Here is a 20,288-nt window from a genome sequence, read left to right on the forward strand (position 1 = left end):
ATTGTGGAGATCCATTAATAGCTGATTCGCAGGCCACGCCTGACCCTCCAAAACCAGATTTCTAGCCCCCCAGTGTACTGGTCAGTGACACTGGATCTATCAAGATTGAATGTCCAGAAAATGGTGAGAGAAAGAGGAGAACAGCGGTAGAGCTGTTGAGTCCTTAGTGAGAGGCCTGAGGGTCATCAGGAGGATTGGGAGTTGGAGCCAAATGCTACTGAGGAACCCACAGTAAAAATCAAAATTTGCAAGCTGTATGAGCGCAGATGGAAAGAAAGAAGCCTGCTCAGGGATGGAGGGAGGAGTGGGAGGAATGAAAAGCAGACTAAAAGAAGAAAGAAAGGAAGAATGGGTAGGGGGAAAAAGTCTGCCAAGAGAGGAAGGGTGGATGGAGACAGAGAGAGAGAGAGAGAGAGAGAGAGAGAGTAGCCTGCTGAGGTTGTGACTAGCCCTGCCCATCATGTTATCATTTGATAATGACCTGCCGTGAAAACTAATTGGAGACCACTACCCTAGTGTAATGAAAATTGTGGATATTAATAGTCATAGCACATATTCTATATGCAAAGATATATCTTAGAATATTGAAAAATTAACTGCACAGCTAAGTGACAATTATTATTTCTTCTGCTAGATTAGCATATTTTAATTAAGAATATGATTTTTCAGGAATCTTTGTAACCTGTTTATTGTGTCTAACTATGCAGAAGGGGATTTAATTGCTTTACTTCTCATAATAAGTGTGAATTATGATTAATGTAGGTCATATGGTAATGTCTCTGCTGGCAATGTCTTTCATGATTATGTTTATGACATTGGGATATAATTCCATCAGCAAGAAAAGTAAAATCAATGTTCGGTTTCTATAGTATTACATATACAAATTTGTACACTTAAATTCAAAGCTCTAAGCCATCAGTAAACTTATATATGTTACCCAGTAAATATTCACGTGATTTGGAGCTTACATTACCAGTATGTGTACTTACATTATTAAATTAAATATAGTGGCTTGCTTATTTAAAAAGAAAGTCAATTTTTCTGTCATGTACATTCTAGTATACTGATATTATACAATGTATCAAAGATTCATAAAAGTTTAACACATCCTCTCCTATAGTCTAAGGATACGTAAATACACAGATGTATTTAGTTGCAGATATTCCTTCTTATTTGTGGGATACTTCACATTTTTTGCAAATTCTGTCACGCCACAGTATCAATGATGGGACTGTGCTTGTTAATTTAGATGTGCATTCTCAATACACTTCAATTCCTCAAGATAAAGTTTTGGTATGTGTTGAAAAAGCCTTAGAATCCAGGCAATGACCATGTTCAGTCCCTACAACCTTTCTGATGAAATTATTTGAATTAGCTCTGAAGAATTATTTTTTTGTGTTCGATAATATATTGCATTTACAAACATCTGGCATAGCTAAGGGGGTGACTTGCCCCCTCTGTTGCAAATCTGTTAATGGAGGCTTTTGAAGATCATTCTCCGGTTTATTTTCGAAAGAGAAGGACGCCCATCTTTTGACACAAATCGGAAAATGGGCATCCTTCTCATAGGGTCGCCCAAATTGGCAGCCGATTTTGGGCGTCCCCAACTGCTTTCTGTCGTGGGGATGACCAAAGTTCCTGGGGGCCTGTTGGAGGTGTAGCGAAGGCGGGACTTGGGCGTGCCTAACACATGGGCGTCCACGACCCATAATGGAAAAAAAGGGCGTCCCTGATGAGCATTTGGACGACTTTACCTGATCCAGTTTTTCTTATGACCAAGGCACAAAAAGGTGCTGGAACTGACCAGATGACCACCGGAGGGAATCGGGGATGACCTCCCCTTACTCCCCCGGTGGTCACTAACCCCCTCCCACCTTCAAAAAGAACTTTAAAAATATTTTTTGCCAGCCTCTATGCCAGCCTCAAATGTCATACTCAGGTCCATCGCAGCAGTATGCAGGTCCCTGGAGCAGTTTTAGTGGGTGCAGTGCACTTCAAGCAGGCAGACCCAGGCCCATCCCCCCCACCTGTTACACTTGTGGTGGTAAATGTGAGCCCTCCAAACCCCACCAGAAACCCACTGTACTCACATCTAGGTGCCCCCCTTCACCCATAAGAGCTATGGTAGTGGTGTACAGTTGTGGATAGTGGGTTTTGGGGTGGCTTAGCACACAAGGTAAGGGAGCTATGTACCTGGGAGCTTTTTCTGAAGTCCACTGCAGTGCCCCCTAGGGTGCTCGGTTGGTGTCCTGGCATGTCAGGGGGACCAATGCACTACGAATGCTGGCTCCTCCCATGACCAAAGGGCTTGCATTTGGTCGTTTCTGAGATGAACATCCTTAGTTTCCATTATCGGCAAAAATCAGAAACAACCAAGTCTAAGGACGACCATCTCTAGGGACGACCTAAATGTCAAGATTTGGGCATCCCTGACCATATTATCAAAGCGAAAGATGGACACCTATCTTGTTTCGATAATACAGGTTTCCCCGCCCCTTCGCCGGGACATCCTGCGAAGACGTCCTCAGGAAAACTTGGGCGCCCCTTTCGATTATGCCCCTCTGTGTACACTTCAGTAGGCTAAAGTAAAGTGGTCTATTGGGGTAGATACATTGATGATATTTTTGTACTGTGGAATGGAACTGAAGAGCAATTGTTGGAGTTCGTACAAGAATTGAATCAGTCAGCCTTCAATTCAGTTTGATTGTTCCTATCATAAGGAACATCTTAGCTTTTTGGATGTATGGATTTTCAAAGAAGATAGTTATGGCTAGATGTATATTGTAACCAGGTACCTCTAGATGCAGCCAAGGATAGAACAATCTCCTCCAGCCACAGGTACAGTCAAGAAATAAATGTCCACCAGCAACTTCAATCTTAAGGACTTTATTCCATGTAGGTTTCTAGTAGACCTGATACACAGTTCCAACAGCAACACTCATCTTCAATCTTAAGCGCATATAAGCCACCTGAAAGTGTATGGCAAATAGTCCCCTTTAAGCAGTAGGCTATCAGCACATACCAGGATTCAATACAGGCTCACAGTCAGCTCCAGTCTGGGCTCTTTATCCAGTGCACAATAAGCAGTAGTTCAATTCCAAATAGAAGCAGTTCATTCAATTCATCATCACAGTTAAATCACAAAGCAGCAGTTTCTACCCTCCACTCTCTTCACCCTCAGAAGAGCCCAACACTCCAGGGACTCCTCATACTCAAGGGATTTCACCCTGCATCAGCTTCACTGGTAAATTCAATACCCTAGGGACCTCTCTTACCCAAGGATTTTCAGCCTGCAACTGCTTCTCTCCACTGGGACTCCTTCCCACCTGCCTAATCAATCCCTGGCTTCTGCTCTCACAACCAATCATTCTCCTTCCAATAGCTTCCCCCACACCCATACCAGCTGAGTTAAGCATTAGACTAATACTAATGATGAGCTCCTGCACACAGGGTTTCATAACTCTCTTTCTCCCTAGTGGCAGCCCATCTACACGTCCTGCCAGCTTACCCCCATGTCTTCCCCCATGGCAGCTAGGAGTCCAGTCCGGTTTCCTCATCTCACCCCCTGGCTCCCTGCCTGCAATGCCTTCTGGGACTTGTATTTCAAACTGACATTGCCTTAACCCAGCTATCCTGGATGTGACTTTATCACAATATATTAAACCTACAGATAGGGAATTCACTTTTATCTTTTGATAGTATGCATCTACAATACTTGAAAAATAGTCTTCCCTTTTTCGCAGTTTCTGAGAAACAGGAAGATTTGTGATACACCTCAACAATTTCAAAGGTCTTTTGAAAGATTGAAAGAATGGGGATATTCTGTTAAATTGATTAAAAGAACACAAAATTGGAGAAAGACAGTGTTACCTGTATTATTAAATATACCACGATATCTGGAAAAATATCTTCTATTATCAGAAACGACAGCCAGTGTGGTTAAAAGATAAAGTGAAAGATGCTATTAGAGCCAAAAGAGCATCCTTCAAAGAATAGAAAAAGGATCTGAATGAAGAAAATAAGAATGTCAAGCTAGATGCAAAGTACTGATAAAGAAGGCTAAAAGAGAATACAAAGAAAAACTTGCCATAGAGACTGAAACTCTTAGTTATGTCACTTGGATTAAGAAGTTCCAGAGGTATCTTCCTGAAGCAGCAAGTAACAGCAAAACAAGGCGCTCTTGTGTACTGCTGTTGTAAAGATGCGGTTTCAACGGCTAGCACTAATAGACATGATTGAGTGGATAATGGTATTTTCCAACAAGGTGTTGGATGGTGCCTGCCATTTAATGTTGATCTACAAATGCCTCTTCTGTGGAGATAAGTGCTTATATATGAAGTAACTTTTTCCAGCATCCTATTTTGGCATTTTGCTGGCCTGCTTGTTCATTATAAACACATTACTATTTTTGTAGTTTAATCTTTACTTTAGGGAAATTTTTTGAAAATATTTTCGAGTTTAGTAAAGCACATCCATTCACTGTTTCTGGTTGTAATTAAGAACAAGAGGATTTTTTTGGAACCAATCGTTTTTCTCCTGTAGGGAGTTTCTTTCCATTGGTTCTTTTTTTTCTCTAGCATGGAAACCAATGATAAGACTTGACTACTGATAGTAATAGTGGGTTTGTAAATTTTGTGAAAATTCCCCAACTTGGAGAGGTTTCATTTCTGTATTTTATCATAGTAGTAAACACCAGATCAATGATTGGGTGGTGCCTTTATCAACAAACTTTGGGCCCGGTTTACTAAGGTGCGCTAGCATTTTTAGTGCACACTTAAATTAGCACACACTAAACATTAGAGACACCTATATATTCCTATGGGTGTTTCTAGCATTAGCACGCCCTAAGTTTTAGTGCACGTAAAAAAGGCTAGTGCGCCTATAGTGCGTCTTGGTAAGTAGGGCCTTTTTTGTTTATTTAGCATAGTATAAATTAAAGAGTTAAAATGAGTTGAGGCATGAAGAAGTTGTGATCATCTGGGACATTCTCTTTCAGATTAATAAAAAGTTTAATGCAAGAAAACCAGACATAGTAGTAAAAGTAAAGCGGAAGTGACTATTCTGCACTATATATGGTGAGACAGATGATAATTAAATACCAAGAGATGTATTTATAGACTAAGATGATGTAGCAGAAAGTTATAGAATCAACAACAATTGTATTAGGTACCACCACCCTTATTACAAAGAATTTCTGAGTTCACCATGCTACATTGCTTATAGATATTACATCCTATGCATTTCAAAAGGAAACTCTCTTTGGCAAATACCAAATATAAAAGCAAGCATTAACAGTAAATTTAATAGATTGTGATCATACCTTGGCTCAGGATTCATTCCTGTTATGGAATTTAGAAAACTAGCCCTTTTGGAAAAAACTCCATTCCTCAAAGGATATGCTATTGAGTCAAATTATATCACAATACTTTATATTACAGTACTCTAATCCAGTGCTTCTTGATCCTCTCCTGGAGGCACACTTAGGCAATCAAGTTTTTAGGATTACCACAGTGAACATGCAGGATATTGAGGGAGCTTTGGGGTCCATTTACTAAGGTGTGCTGAAAAATGGCCTGCGGTAGTGTAGGTGCGGGTTTTGGGTGCATGCAGATCCATTTTTCAGCACACCTGTAAAAAATGCCTTTTTAAAATTTTTGCCAAAAATGGACGTGTGGCAAAATAAAAATTGGCATGTATCCAATTTGGGTCTGAGACCTTACCGCCAGCCATTGACTTAACATCAGCCATTGACTTAATGGTAAGGTCTTTTGCGTTAACCGTGTGGTAATCACCTACGCACATCAAGTCAGAGTTACTGCCTGATTTTCACCATGCGCCAGAAAATAAAATATATTAAATAAAATATATTTTCTGGCGCGCATAGCGGACGTGCGTAAAAAATGAAATTACCATGCAGGCCACATGGTAGCCGGGCGGTAACTCCAAATTGATTCACATTGGGCGGGTGAAGGTGCCTACGTGGCTTAGAGAGGTATTGGGGGCCCTTCTAAAGGATGCCTTTAATAGATCCGTGAAGAATGAAGAAGTACCAGAGGACTGGAAAAAGGCTGATGTGGTCCCTCTTCACAAAGGTGGTAACAGAAGAGTTGGGAAATTACAGACCGATGAGTCTTACATTGGTGGTTGGAAGGGTAATGGAGACACTGCTGAAGGAAAGGACAGTCAACTTTCTACACTCCAAAGAGTTACAAGATCTGAGACAACATAGCTTTACCAAAGGCAAATTGTGCCAAATGAATCTGATTGATTTTCTTTGACTAGGTGACACAAGTTGCTTGGGATGGGACTTGAGGTAGTAAGCTGAATCAGAAACTGTTGATTGATAGGTGTTAGAATGGTGGCAAATGGAACTTACTTGGAGGAAAGAAAGGTGAATAATGGAATGCCTTATGGTTCAGTACTGGAGTCGATTCTATTTAATATATTTGTCAGCAATATTGCTGAAAGGTTAGAAGGAAAAGTTTGCCTTTTTGCAGATGACATGAAGATTTACTACAGAGTGGAAACACTTGAGGGAGTAGACAATATGAGAAATGATCTACAAAAATTAGAATGGTCTAATATTTGTCAAGTAAAATTTAATATGAAGAAATATAAAATCCAACAGAGCTGTATATGATAGGGGCAAGAGGCTGATGTGTATGGACCAGGAGAGGGACTTAAAGATGATAGTGTCTGAAGATCTCAAGGTGGTGAAACAATAGGAGAAGCAGGTGGCTAAAGCTAGATGGATGCTGGGATGCATAGAGAGAGGCATAACCAACAGAAGAAAGGAGGGTGTTAATGGACCTGTACAGGTTATTAGTGAGGCTCCCACAGTTCACATAGTTGGGTCTAAACTGGCACAGGAGGAGGAAGTGACCCTGTGTGCCCCAGTTCACTTATTCCTTCTCTTCTTCCCATTGAAGTTTGGGGAAGGGGAGGAAGAGAGTAAGCAGAACCACTACTACTACTACTACAAAAAAAGGAACAAACGTACAAGTATGAGCACTTTCATACAACAGTGAAAAGGCAAATATTTGGACTCCAGTTTTGACATTCAAACTGCTAGGAGTATCCATCCTATGAATCACGAGAGTTTGGAACTTCAGTGTTTTGGCCAAATCTGCACTCACATGCTATATGATTATACTTTGCTTTATAGTTGCAACACTATAGATGTGGTTTATTTGGTGGTTAGTTGAGCTGGAGTGAAATGTAGCCAATTTCTTTCTTTCTTTCTTTCTTTGATATCCATAATGAATATGTATGCCTGATAATATACTACTGGGATGAATAAAACTTAATAACATAGTAAATATTTATCTATAGCTATACTTTTCACCATTATAATCTAATCATTTACTAATACATATTATTATAAATCTCATTTTCGGTTGCTCAGCAAAATAGGTACTCCATACCCCATTATCATGGCATCTTTCAGATGCCCACACATGCACGATGCTTGTAAATATTACTATTTAATTAATCTGTTAACAAATGACATTAAGTCCAAACAGAATTGCTGTGTTCCATGTATTAATGGTTTGTTGTTCCTTGCATATCAATTTTTTTTTAGAAACATCACCTCCTCATCTAGGCAATAACTAAATCAAAACTACAAAATTAAGATCTTCTAATTGATGTGAGGCTTGCATCCAGTGTTCTACTAGGTGAGTTTCCATACATTGTAATCTGATATTGCTGAGATGTGCTATACTTAATTTTTTGAACGGTGTCTCTTATGTACCAAAGTTGACAAAGACATTGAATTGCATATATGACTCGCTGAGATTCATAATTTGTATTAGAATGTAGGAAAAAATATCTGCATAGGTGATGAACCCATACTGTGTCCATTTCTAAGGCATATTTACAGTAAAGACAATGTCGGCACCGATGGTGCCCTCGTTGTTGTTGAGGTTCAATTATCCAGTCCCTTTGACTGGAAAAATTTCTCCTAAGTTCCAATCTCTAGTGTAGGCAAACCTTGGGATCTATTCAAACCCTTGATGTAGAGTCAGAATGGACCAGTGCTTGCAAATAGCTTGATGGATCACTTCTACTTGAGAATAATAAGGAAGGACACATGTAGTTCGATGATCATCGCATTCAACAGATCTCTGCAGCAGCCAACATCTTTGTGCATTTTTGGATCTCTTACACAACCTTATGCGGACACCCTCTTTGAGTAAACCTTTTCCACATCTGGTCAGCTTGCTATTCATACTTCAAAGTTGGTTACACAATCTTTTCAACCTCAAAAACTGTCCTACAGGATTACTATTTTTCATCTTTCATGGATGATGGCTCTTATAATTTAAAATAGTATTCCTGTCAGTGGATTTGCGATGTGCTTGTGTTATGAAGCATCCATCTATGAGCTGTATTTTAATAACCAAACATTCTACCTGATTGCCTCCCACTTTAGAGGTAAATTAAATATTGGGGTCACATTGTTCTAAATATTGTACAGATTTCATCAATGATTGCTCATCTCTCATCATATAAAAAAATATCATCTATGAATCTCTTCCATAGAACAATAGCATCTTTGAACATAGGGTGAGTGACAAATTTCTGTTCAAAATCTGATGTGTATAAACAGACTACTGTCGCCCCCCCCATGGCTACTCCCTTAGCCTGGAGAAAATACAAAATAGTTCTTTTTACATCACCAGTTGTGCCATGGCATTTAGCAGTTGCCTCTGAGCCTGACGTGTATTTGATCTACATACTTCTCTATTAATTGTAATGCTGCATTCTGAGGAACATTGGTGTCTAGGGCTGTTACATTGAAAGTCACCAAAATTGTAGATTGAAATTGGGGGACATTCACATGCTCCAATTCCTCCAATAAATATGCACAATCTCTAACATGATGCCATGATAATGGGTTTGGTCTCCTGATAACACTAAAAGCGAAACATGGACCCATGTAGAAACCAAGCTACTATATCGCTATTGAATTGTAGAATTATTGCTTAATAGGAAATGTGGAGCACTTATTGTGAAAATCAGCGATGACATGAAGCATGCATTTTAATCATAAAGAGTCAGTTCGGCGCACATTGTTATAGAATTTGCTTAGTGAACTGTGTGCCTCAATTCTAATCAGTGCCAATTAGTGCTCATTATTGCTTGTTAAGTGCTGTTATCAGTGTTCATTAGCTTGTTAAGCTTGTTAAGTTACGTTCATTGTTATCGGCTCAGATCTCTAGCGTGCTATATAGAATCCAGGGTATTTTTTGCTTATGATGACAATAAAGATATTTCTATATAAAAACAATAACAAATGCTTATGACTACCTATATGTGTGTTTTTTTATTTGACAGCTTTTTTTTATTTGTTTGAAAGCTTCCCATATGTAGGTATTTATCATGAAATAAAATTGAAAATCACTAAAACAGCATTAAAAATGATTGTACCTGGTAGAAACGGTAGAAATAAACTCTCTCTATTTTGTGCTCAATTTTCTACACTGTTCTGTACAATACAGTAATACATGGCCAAATTTCAGTGAGGCTACATTTCCTGATGGGATCATCTTAACAGTTGTTGTAATCTGCCTTGGGAAGCCTGGTGTTTATTAGAATGGGATTTATTGAAATTAAATGAAAGTAAAATGAAACTCTTCTTTCACTGGGGCACATGGAATAACATCTTAATTTCATCTCTTTTGTAGAGGTTTATATTTTAGATACACAAATGGATTTTTCTGTTTCGAGCATATTTCAGGGACAAGTGGTTTTATAATTCAAAATAACAAAAAGAAATATTTGGTCTCATATAGATCTCTCAGTTGTTGAAACATAACTAATGAGCTATAATGTAGTCCATTGGTTTTCTGATATTTTGTTCGTGTGATGACTTATACTGTGTCAAAATTGAAAACTCTTATCCCTTCTTTCTAGACACTAATAACATCATGGGAGCAAGTTGATGGATATGTACGAAACATTTATCAATATTGAGATTAGCATATATACCTAACTGGGCATTTAAATGTCTGTCCTTTAATGATACTGCATGTTCAAAAACATAGCCATAAGTATAGACAATTATTCAAACATTATCACATGTACACACCAGAACAGGCATCCATACATACAATACAAAAGTCTATGGGACTTGTAAGTCTAAGTGCTTTGAAAGTGAGCCCAAAAGTGGTATAGAACTACAGATTCCATGAAAATATTGAGTAATACAGACGTTCTGTGATATTCTGAGGCTGAAGCAGCAAGTTATTGTGTATTCACAAACAAGACACAAAAGCAGAGAGAGCAGCAGACACATGACATCCAGGTTGCATGCAGCAAAATAAAATAAGCTTTGTCTTGTTACCCAATCCTTCTTCAGGTCATACTCAAATAGGAGTGACAGTACCTTCACAAAATAGTGAGCCTTCAAGTACTTCTTAAACTGAGAAACATTTGCACATAATCTCAGAGTACCTCGAAGTTTATTCTACCTAAAGATCCAGCTCTTGAAATGGCATGAGCAGGAGTCTCTGCATTACGATACACTGTGGTTGATGGTATAGTCAATTGCTTCATCACCTCCAAACGCAACGATCGAGTTGGCTGGTAACTATTAAACACTTGCAAAAAAAAAAAAAAAAAACGCTTTTGCTTGAGAGAGAGAGCTAGTTGAGAACAGACTTCCAGTTTGCACGGCAAAACTCTTGTCCAGCACATCTGAAATGTAAGTTACTTTTCCTTGTTTAATTACTGCATTAAAGAAGATTTTGGTTCAAAGGTTCTGAGTCTTATGTTTTATACACTGGTTTAAACTGAATGTCAAGCATAGTGTTAGGAATACTTTCCAAGGACTGAATAGACTCCATAGCGGACACTAAGAGGCAGATATAAATGTCAATATGTAAAGTGCATGCATACATGCATATTTTATCATATATGTGCATAAAACATAACTCTGCCTATGCTCCACCCAAACCCCTACCCTAAGTGTTGCTACTTTATGCACCTACCTGCACTATGCATACTCTTAAGTGTGACCTAACTTTATAAGAGGTCTGTTAATCATGTAAATCAGCGTTTCCCCCCAAATTCTATATATCGTGCCTTCATTTTTATGCAGAAATCGAAGTGTATTCTATAATAATGTCGATTGAATGTTAACAAGCAATTATCAGCACTAATTGGCATTAATTACGATTTACGCGTACAACTTGCTAAGTGTTTTCTGTAACATGGTGTGCGTAAATTCCAAGTCAAATAGTTGAGAAGTGGGCGTGGTTATAAGCACGGACCGGGCCTTTCTAAAATCTATGCACCTTATTATAGAACACACCTGCTCTGCGCCTAATATAGGTGTCGTTGGGATTTACTCCAAGTAAAACATGGCCTAAATGAACGTGACCAAATTTGATCGCGTGGAAAGGCACTCTGCGTATTCTACATACCGTGTTGAAATTTGAGCCTATTCTATAAAATTTAGGCTCACTTTAGTGAATCCACCTAGGCATATTTTTTTGCATGTGGATTTTTCAGGCACCATATGTAGAATCTAGCCCTTTACATGTGAAAAAGGTTTAGAAATTACCTCGTAAGTGTTGAAATTCTTTGGCTCAATGATTTATGTTTCTAATAGATTTCTATGCACTTATAAGTAATGCAACTATGGCCTTGCATATCATAAGAACACTTTACCAGTGTGGCTGTTGCTATGGTTGCTGAAAAAACTCTGACACTATGACTCATTTCCTTGCTGTGTATTGCCTTTGTAGCATTTTCGTAAGTTTCAGTTTGTTTGAAGGTGCAGGTAGAAAACATGTAATATGAGAGCAGTTAAAGAGGCCACTGTACTAAGCAGCACTATTTGGCTTTTAGTAATCAACTTTTTTTTTGCATACTATTTGACATGCAAATCATTCCTGTAGAAAAATTAGCTTTGAAATTCATCCAAAGTTTGCATACAGTTTTACTTTGTGCTAATAGTTAAGAGTTATTCTGTGTGATTTTCATTGCAACGGCTCATTAAATATTGATTAAAATTTTTTTTTAAACATTAATCTATCTGGTATATTCTCCTATTTGCTAAGGAAAATAACTTTGCAAATGGTGAGTTATATACTAAAATGGAAAATAGCCTGCAGAGCGCCATTATCAAAGCTGTTCTCTGTTTCATACATCTTACTTGTGGAGGGGCATTTTCGATATGATGTTTTTCTCAAAACATCCAACATTCAAGTGGGGAATATAGCTATTTTCAAAACAGAAAAACATCTCTTTTTTTTTTTTTTTCCAAAAATGGCTATTTGCTGGATGTTTTAGTGCTCTGTACATTTTTTTTTTTGGTCCATAAAAAAAAAAACACATCTAAGTGAAAATCACACAAAATCAAGCAATTGGGATGTAGGAGGAGCCAACATTCTTAGTCCATAGACCATTATTAAAATGGTCTTTGAGGAAATCCACTATTTATTTCTAAGATAAGCAGCATAAAATGTATTGTACTTTTTTGGGATCTTGCCAGGTATTTGTGACCTGGATTGACCACTGTTAGAAACAGGATGCTGAGCTTGATGGACCTTCAGTCTGTACCAGTATGACAATATATATGTACTTATGTAGTAGACTAGCCATACAAACATTCCAAGAGAGCAATGGGTCTTCCTAGGGGGCACTGCACTGGTTTTCAAATAAATGCTCCCAGGTACAAATCTCACCGTTGCTCCCTTATCTTGTTTGCTGAGACCAACAAAACCCACTAAAAATTCACCACCCCCAACTGTACACCACTACAATAGCTCTTATGGATGAAGGGGGCACCTATATGTTTTTAGTGAGGTTTGGAGGGCTCCTAATTTCCACCACAAGTGTAACAGATAGGAGGAGATATGGGCCTGGGTCCATCTGTCTGCAGTGCACTGCACCTAGAGTATTCCAGGGGCCTGCATGCTGCTCTAATGGACCTGCGTATTACATCTGAGGCTTGCATAGAGGCTGGTAAGTAATGTTTTTAATTACATATTTCGGGGGGTGGGAGGGGGTCAGTGACCATTGGAGGAGTAAGGGGAGATCATCCCTGATTCTCTCCAGTGGTCATCTGGTCATTTAGGGCACCTTTTTGTGCCTTATTTGTTATAAAAACAGATCTAGCTCAAAACATTTTAGTTTTAGTTTTGGATGGTTTTATTTTGTTCCTTTGTGACTGAAAAACGTCCAAATGTTAGGAATGCCCAGATTCCAGAGCCGTAGCGAGGGGAGCTGACACCTGGGGCGGGTCGCCGCTGCGCACCCCCCCCCCAGATGCAGCACGGCGCACCCTATTCCCGCTGGAGCGCACCCTTCGGAGTGCATACCTCCCCCCCGGAGCATACCTGCGGCAAGGGACGGGCGGGAGGGCCGATCCTCCCCGACTGCATATTGCTGGGATGTGTCGGCTCCACGCTGGTTCACTGCTCTCTCTGTCCCGGAACAGGAAGTAACCTGTTCCGGGGCAGAGAGGGCAGTGCACCAGCGCGGAGCCGACACCCCCCAGCGGCATGCCCCCCTTCCTACCCCACTGCCAGATTCTACCCTTAACATGCCCCCTTCTGATTTGAATGCACTTCTAATGGACTTCATAGCCCCCAGTATTAATTGCCAGGCCATGTCTGGGCACTGGCACTGAATATTAGGGGGCTAAGTACCTGCAAGAGCTTATGCAGACCCAGACAATATTCAGCCAAGTTCACATAAGAGAGTTATAAGGACCCTGGCTGAACCTCAGTTGAGACCCACATAACTATTTTTTAAACATAAAACCCTCCTGATCCCCCTCCCGGCCTTTCTAATGCCTCCCTCCCTCCTACTCCCTGCTTGATTTCCTAAGTCACTCCCCTCTCAGCCAGTGGGCTTCTTTGGGGGCAGGAGAGCAGCCCTCCACTCCTGCCCCTTTGTAGCTGCCTTTCAAAATGGCTGCCATAACATCTTGCAGCAGCTCGTGGTACTTCGTGTAGTACCACGAGCTGCCGCGAAAGGTTGCGGCAGCCGTTTTGAAAGGCAGCTGTGAGGGTGCAGGAGGGACTTAGGAAATCGGAGTGGGGGGTAGGATGGAAGGGGATATTAGAGAGGCTGGGAGGGGGATAGGGAGCATTTTATTTTTAAAAATAGTTATACAGGAGCCAGCACCTGCATAGCTGCCAGGAGAGGTCATGGCAGCCATTTTGAAAGCAGCCATAAGGGGGCAGGAGGGACTTAGGAAATTGCAGCGGAGGGTATTAGAGAGGCTGGAAGATGGATCAAGAGGGTTTTATTTTAAAAAATAGCTATGCAGGAGCAGGCCTGATATTCAGTGCTGGCACCTGCATAGCTAAGCGGTCTAATTTAGGACAGCTTTTGAGCTATCCTAAATTAAGCCGCTTAACTATTGCCAGCACCCGAATAACCTCAGGCTCAGTGCCGTCCCACAGTACTGCCCTTGGTCTACCCACTTTTTTGTTAGGCGGTCTGTGAGGATATTCAGTAGCACTCTTTGGTTAAATGCCGCTGAATATTCCCACTTAGGCAGTGGGAAGTGATTTAAGTGGGCAGGTGAGGCTTTGAATATTGGCTGGAAAATGTTTTTTTTAGCTTGTGCATATTTCTAGTATGCAGGTGCTTTTACTTTGATACAAAGTCTTTAGGTAGGAAGTACTTATGGAGTTTGTCTGAAGGCAGTTTGAAAGTTGCCCCACTGGAGAGTAATTGTACAAAGTCTTTTTTGCCTTTTATTAATATATTGACTAGCATAGAAGCAAGTTCCTTTGTCTAGAAAGCACATATTTTTTGCTAGGCATAGCCAGAGAAGCAGTGAGGGCGGAGCAAGCAGAACTCACAAATGCAAATTAACATGCTTACTATTACTACTTATCATTTCTATAGTGCTACTAGACATATGCAGTGCTTCACGCTAAACACATAAGAGAGAGTCCCTGCTCGACAGAACTTACAATCGACTCAAGACTGACAGGACAAATAAGGAATAAGGGAATTACTTATGGTGGGAATGATTAAAATAGACATAAGTCCTGAACAAGTGAATAGGAGTTAGCAGTTAAAAGCAGCCTCAAAAAGGTGGGCTGTCAGCCTAGATTTGAATACGGTCAGAGATGGAGCTTGACGTACTGTCTCAGGAAGTCTATTCTAGGTGTATGACAATGAACGGAGTTCCCGGGGAGAAGTAAGAGTGGAGAGGTACTGAGGAGTTGCAGAGTGAATGCACTTAAGTCAATAAGAGGAGTTACTAGGGAAAGGGGAAAGGGAAATGGGACTTGATATACCGCCTTTCTGTGGTATTTTGCAACTACATTCAAAGCGGTTTACATATATAGCAAACTTTATACACAAACATTTACACCTGCTTAAGAGAAGGTTTAAATATCCACGCTTTTGTTCAAGGCATGATTTCTGCCATGTGCACTAGTATTTTATAAAGAGACATACAGTGGTGGAAATAAGTATTTGATCCCTTGCTGATTTTGTAAGTTTGCCCACTGACAAAGACATGAGCAGCCCATAATTGAAGGGTAGGTTATTGGTAACAGTGAGAGATAGCACATCACAAATTAAATCCGGAAAATCACATTGTGGAAAGTATATGAATTTATTTGCATTCTGCAGAGGGAAATAAGTATTTAATCCCTCTGGCAAACAAGACCTAATACTTGGTGGCAAAACCCTTGTTGGCAAGCACAGCGGTCAGACGTCTTCTGTAGTTGATGATGAGGTTTGCACACATGTCAGGAGGAATTTTGGTCCACTCCTCTTTGCAGATCATCTCTAAATCATTAAGAGTTCTGGGCTGTCGCTTGGCAACTCGCAGCTTCAGCTCCCTCCATAAGTTTTCAATGGGATTAAGGTCTGGTGACTGGCTAGGCCACTCCATGACCCTAATGTGCTTCTTCCTGAGCCACTCCTTTGTTGCCTTGGCTGTATGTTTTGGGTCATTGTCGTGCTGGAAGACCCAGCCACGACCCATTTTTAAGGCCCTGGCGGAGGGAAGGAGGTTGTCACTCAGAATTGTACGGTACATGGCCCCATCCATTCTCCCATTGATGCGGTGAAGTAGTCCTGTGCCCTTAGCAGAGAAACACCCCCAAAACATAACATTTCCACCTCCATGCTTGACAGTGGGGACGGTGTTCTTTGGGTCATAGGCAGCATTTCTCTTCCTCCAAACACGGCGAGTTGAGTTCATGCCAAAGAGCTCAATTTTTGTCTCATCTGACCACAGCACCTTCTCCCAATCACTCTCGGCATCATCCAGGTGTTCACTGGCAAACTTCAGACGGGCCGTCACATGTGCCTTCCGGAGCAGGGGGACCTTGCGGGCACTGCAGGATTGCAATCCGTTATGTCGTAATGTGTTACCAATGGTTTTCGTGGTGACAGTGGTCCCAGCTGCCTTGAGATCATTGACAAGTTCCCCCCTTGTAGTTGTAGGCTGATTTCTAACCTTCCTCATGATCAAGGATACCCCACGAGGTGAGATTTTGCGTGGAGTCCCAGATCTTTGTCGATTGACAGTCATTTTGTACTTCTTCCATTTTCTTACTATGGCACCAACAGTTGTCTCCTTCTCGCCCAGCGTCTTACTGATGGTTTTGTAGCCCATTCCAGCCTTGTGCAGGTGTATGATCTTGTCCCTGACATCCTTAGACAGCTCCTTGCTCTTGGCCATTTTGTAGAGGTTAGAGTCTGACTGATTCACTGAGTCTGTGGACAGGTGTCTTTCATACAGGTGACCATTGCTGACAGCTGTCTGTCATGCAGGTAACGAGTTGATTTGGAGCATCTACCTGGTCTGTAGGGGCCAGATCTCTTACTGGTTGGTGGGGGATCAAATACTTATTTCCCTCTGCAGAATGCAAATAAATTCATATACTTTCCACAATGTGATTTTCCGGATTTAATTTGTGATGTGCTATCTCTCACTGTTACCAATAACCTACCCTTCAATTATGGGCTGCTCATGTCTTTGTCAGTGGGCAAACTTACAAAATCAGCAAGGGATCAAATACTTATTTCCACCACTGTACATGTGCCAAAAAAATCTGTTTTTCTTGACACAAAGCCTTCTTTACAACCAGTTCATGGCCCCATAAAAGGATTGGTGCATGAATACACACTTCCCGCTTCTGACATGCCCCCTCCAAAAAAATATAGAACATTTTTTTAGCACGTAGATTAGCATGCACTAAATTGGCACTTACCGCAGGATACCTGAGTTGTGTCCAGTGGTACACCATCTTAAGCTGCATTACTCATGCATACATATTAACACCTAATGCAGCTTAGTAAAAGAACTCCTTGGTGACTTTCTGCTGCTATTTTGTCCCCAGGCAGATGAATAGAAAGACACAAACCTTTTTGTTTTGTTTTCTTTTATTTATTTACACTTTTCAATTAATGTACAATTTTCAAATGTACAGGAAATGGAATCAAAGTAAGAAGCAAGAGAGACAACAACATCTCCTATGTCAAGGGAAAGTGCCTTTACCATTATAAATATGAAATAAAAAGTGAACAAGTTAGAATAAATCATGTGCTAATTATTTATCTAGTATTCCATAAACTCAAAAAAAAAATAGCTATTTCTCATTACCTTGTAAATACTGCTCTAATTACAAAGAATTCTAGAAAACAAACTTTTTACCTTGTAGAGAAAGAATACATTTACATGGAAATTTCTCGAAAAATGTTGCTCCCAAGGCAAGAACGCTCAGTTTCAAGGCCAAAAAGGCTTTATGTATAAGTGTGTTGCATGGAAGACATCGGGAAAAATACATATCTTTGCACCACAAAATTGAACATCTTTTTAAGGAATATATTTCTTCAATATCAAATTTTTATCAAGATCAGAAGCCAAAGTAACCAACAGGGTAGATCGATCTTTAATTACGTCTTGGGTATCTTCTAAAAAAGCAGTTAAATCAATATCAGAAGTCTTCAATTGGTCCACTCCCTGCTGGTCACTCTGGATCTTCCTCCTGACTGGCAAATAATAACAGTAAAGTGAGTGTATCTGCAACAGGTAAACCAAGAATTTCTTTAAGATACTTCTTAAAGAGTATCTCTGGTGATAACAAATATATACAAGGAAAATGTAATAAACACAGACTCCTACCTCTACTAGCATGCTCAATCATCTCTAATTTTATATGTAAAAAATACAAATTTTTAACCTGTGAAGTTGAGATATCCTGAAGAAAGGAAATCTGTTTCTCTACTGCTGTTACCTTTTTTGCTAATTTAAATTTATGAAATCAGTTTTTAAAAATAAAAATTTTTTACTAATAATATGAGTTTCATTTACATATAAAATTAAAATTGATTCTTTGATATTCTTTATCTGTTTAGTTAAGAGTATGTATATATTTTTTATAATATTTTTTTATAATATTTAGCTATACCTTTCTTACAACATAACTAAAAATATTAGACCATTGATTGTAGTACATTTACTTCTTTGTTTTTATCTCATTTTATTATATTGCCAGAAAATACATATTGATTGTAGTACATTTATTTCTTTGTCTTTATTATAAAATTCATATGTTTTGTATTTAATTTAATTTGTTTCATTTAGACTCCTGACGCAGGCCGGTTGGGCCGAAACACAGCTGTGTCGAGTCATATTACCTCAATAAATATATAACCAATTTTTTATCTTACTTGTGTCGTCCCCCTTTTTTGTTTTTTAATTTTCGTTATATCTTCATTTTTTGTTTTTGTTTTTTATTTTCCTGCCTTTTATTTTTCCCTATTTTTTTCATCCTTTTGATCTTTTGTGTCATCTTCGCTGTTTTGGATTATTACCTTTTTATCAAAACATGAAATATTCAAATCTATATTCACTAACTTTTCAACTACTTCTTGAGAAAAAGCAACCGTTTGAGATACAGCATTTTTAATTAAACCCTCTGCCCACACATTGGACTCCCATAAGTCTCTTAAAGTAATATTCTGCTTTGCCCCATCAACTTGAGGTTCCAAAGAGAGACTTACTGGTGGTAAAACAGATGGTAACTTAGTAAAAGACACAATATGGGCTTCAGTCTCTAAAGGAACCCCAATAAGAGGAGGGGAAACCACTTGGGACACCCTATCCCTACAGAGATCTGGAAGAGGAGGGCAGAACATTCTAGTGAGGGTAAAGACACCCCTGAAGGGGAAAGTACCTTAGTTGCTGAAGTTCCAGAAGGCAATAAATGTTTATCCAATGGTCCAACATTGGGGGTAGATGTTTTAGACTTTACTTTGTGTTTCCCCATTTCTACAATGTTTAACATTCTTCAAAGCTCTTCAATGCTACTACTACTACTACTACTACTTAACATTTCTAGAGCGCTACTAGGGTTACGCAGCGCTGTATAAAATAAACAAAAAAGGACAGTCCCTGCTCAAAGGAGCTTACAATCTAAAGAACGAAATGTCAAGTTGGGGCAGTCTAGATTTCTTGGGTAGAGGTGTAGAGGTTAGGTGCCGAAGGCGACGTTGAAGAGGTGGGCTTTAAGCAGAGATTTGAAGACGGGCAGGGAGGGGGCCTGGCGCATGGGCTCGGGGAGTTTGTTCCATGCAACCACTAAGCTACTCTTCCACTCCTCGGGATTCTGGAATCTTGCTATTCTTTGGGGTTCTACATGGAATGTTGCTACTCTTTGAGATTGTGAATGGAATCTTGTTTATGGCACTTGATATACTGCCTTTCTGAGGTTTTTGCAACTACATTCAAAGCGGTTTACATATGTTCAGGTACTTATTTTGTACCAGGGATGATACGTTTTCGAGGAGGAATGTTATTGGAACAATTAAATTCAAATATTGACCGCTGACGATGCTGGTGAATTATGAGTGGAGACAGATCACGTGAAACGAGTCACCACTGAGGTCGATTCTAATCACTTTCAAGCTACTTTCGTCAATTGTTTAGTTGTCACACTATTTCAGCATTGAGCAATAACGTGGTTATATCATATAAAGAGCTCCCACTGTAGGTGTGACCTTATAAAGTTTGATTAACCAGTTTTGCCAATTTTGAATAGTGCATCTGGCAAATATTTTCAAAATAGCCACTCCGGCAGTTTGTTTGCATCATTTTTACTTACTTATTTATCACAGATGATCTATGAAGCTCTGTGCATTTCTGGTTCTGATGTTACTTACCGTTGTGGCCCACTAGGGAGCGTACGGACATTCATGCGTATAAAGTAGGGGCATAGCCAGACCTCGCGGTGGGAGGGGGCCAGAGCCGCCACCCCAGGGTCTCCCTGCTCCTCCTGCCGCCCTACCACACC

At 39.8% G+C, this 20,288-nt stretch overlaps 1 long non-coding RNA gene across 1 annotated transcript; it reads right to left on the bottom strand.

The window, feature by feature from the left end:
- Positions 1 to 716: 716 nt before the first annotated feature.
- LOC115474848 lies at positions 717 to 20,007 on the bottom strand. Its single transcript, XR_003942917.1, has 3 exons — positions 19,762 to 20,007; positions 17,459 to 17,463; positions 717 to 727 (listed from the first exon to the last, which is right to left on the bottom strand). It is a non-coding gene; the product is annotated as an uncharacterized LOC115474848 (long non-coding RNA).
- Positions 20,008 to 20,288: the final 281 nt, after the last annotated feature.

Source organism: Microcaecilia unicolor, chromosome 7 (assembly GCF_901765095.1).
Source record: "Microcaecilia unicolor chromosome 7, aMicUni1.1, whole genome shotgun sequence".
Taxonomy (NCBI): Eukaryota; Metazoa; Chordata; class Amphibia; order Gymnophiona; family Siphonopidae; genus Microcaecilia; species Microcaecilia unicolor.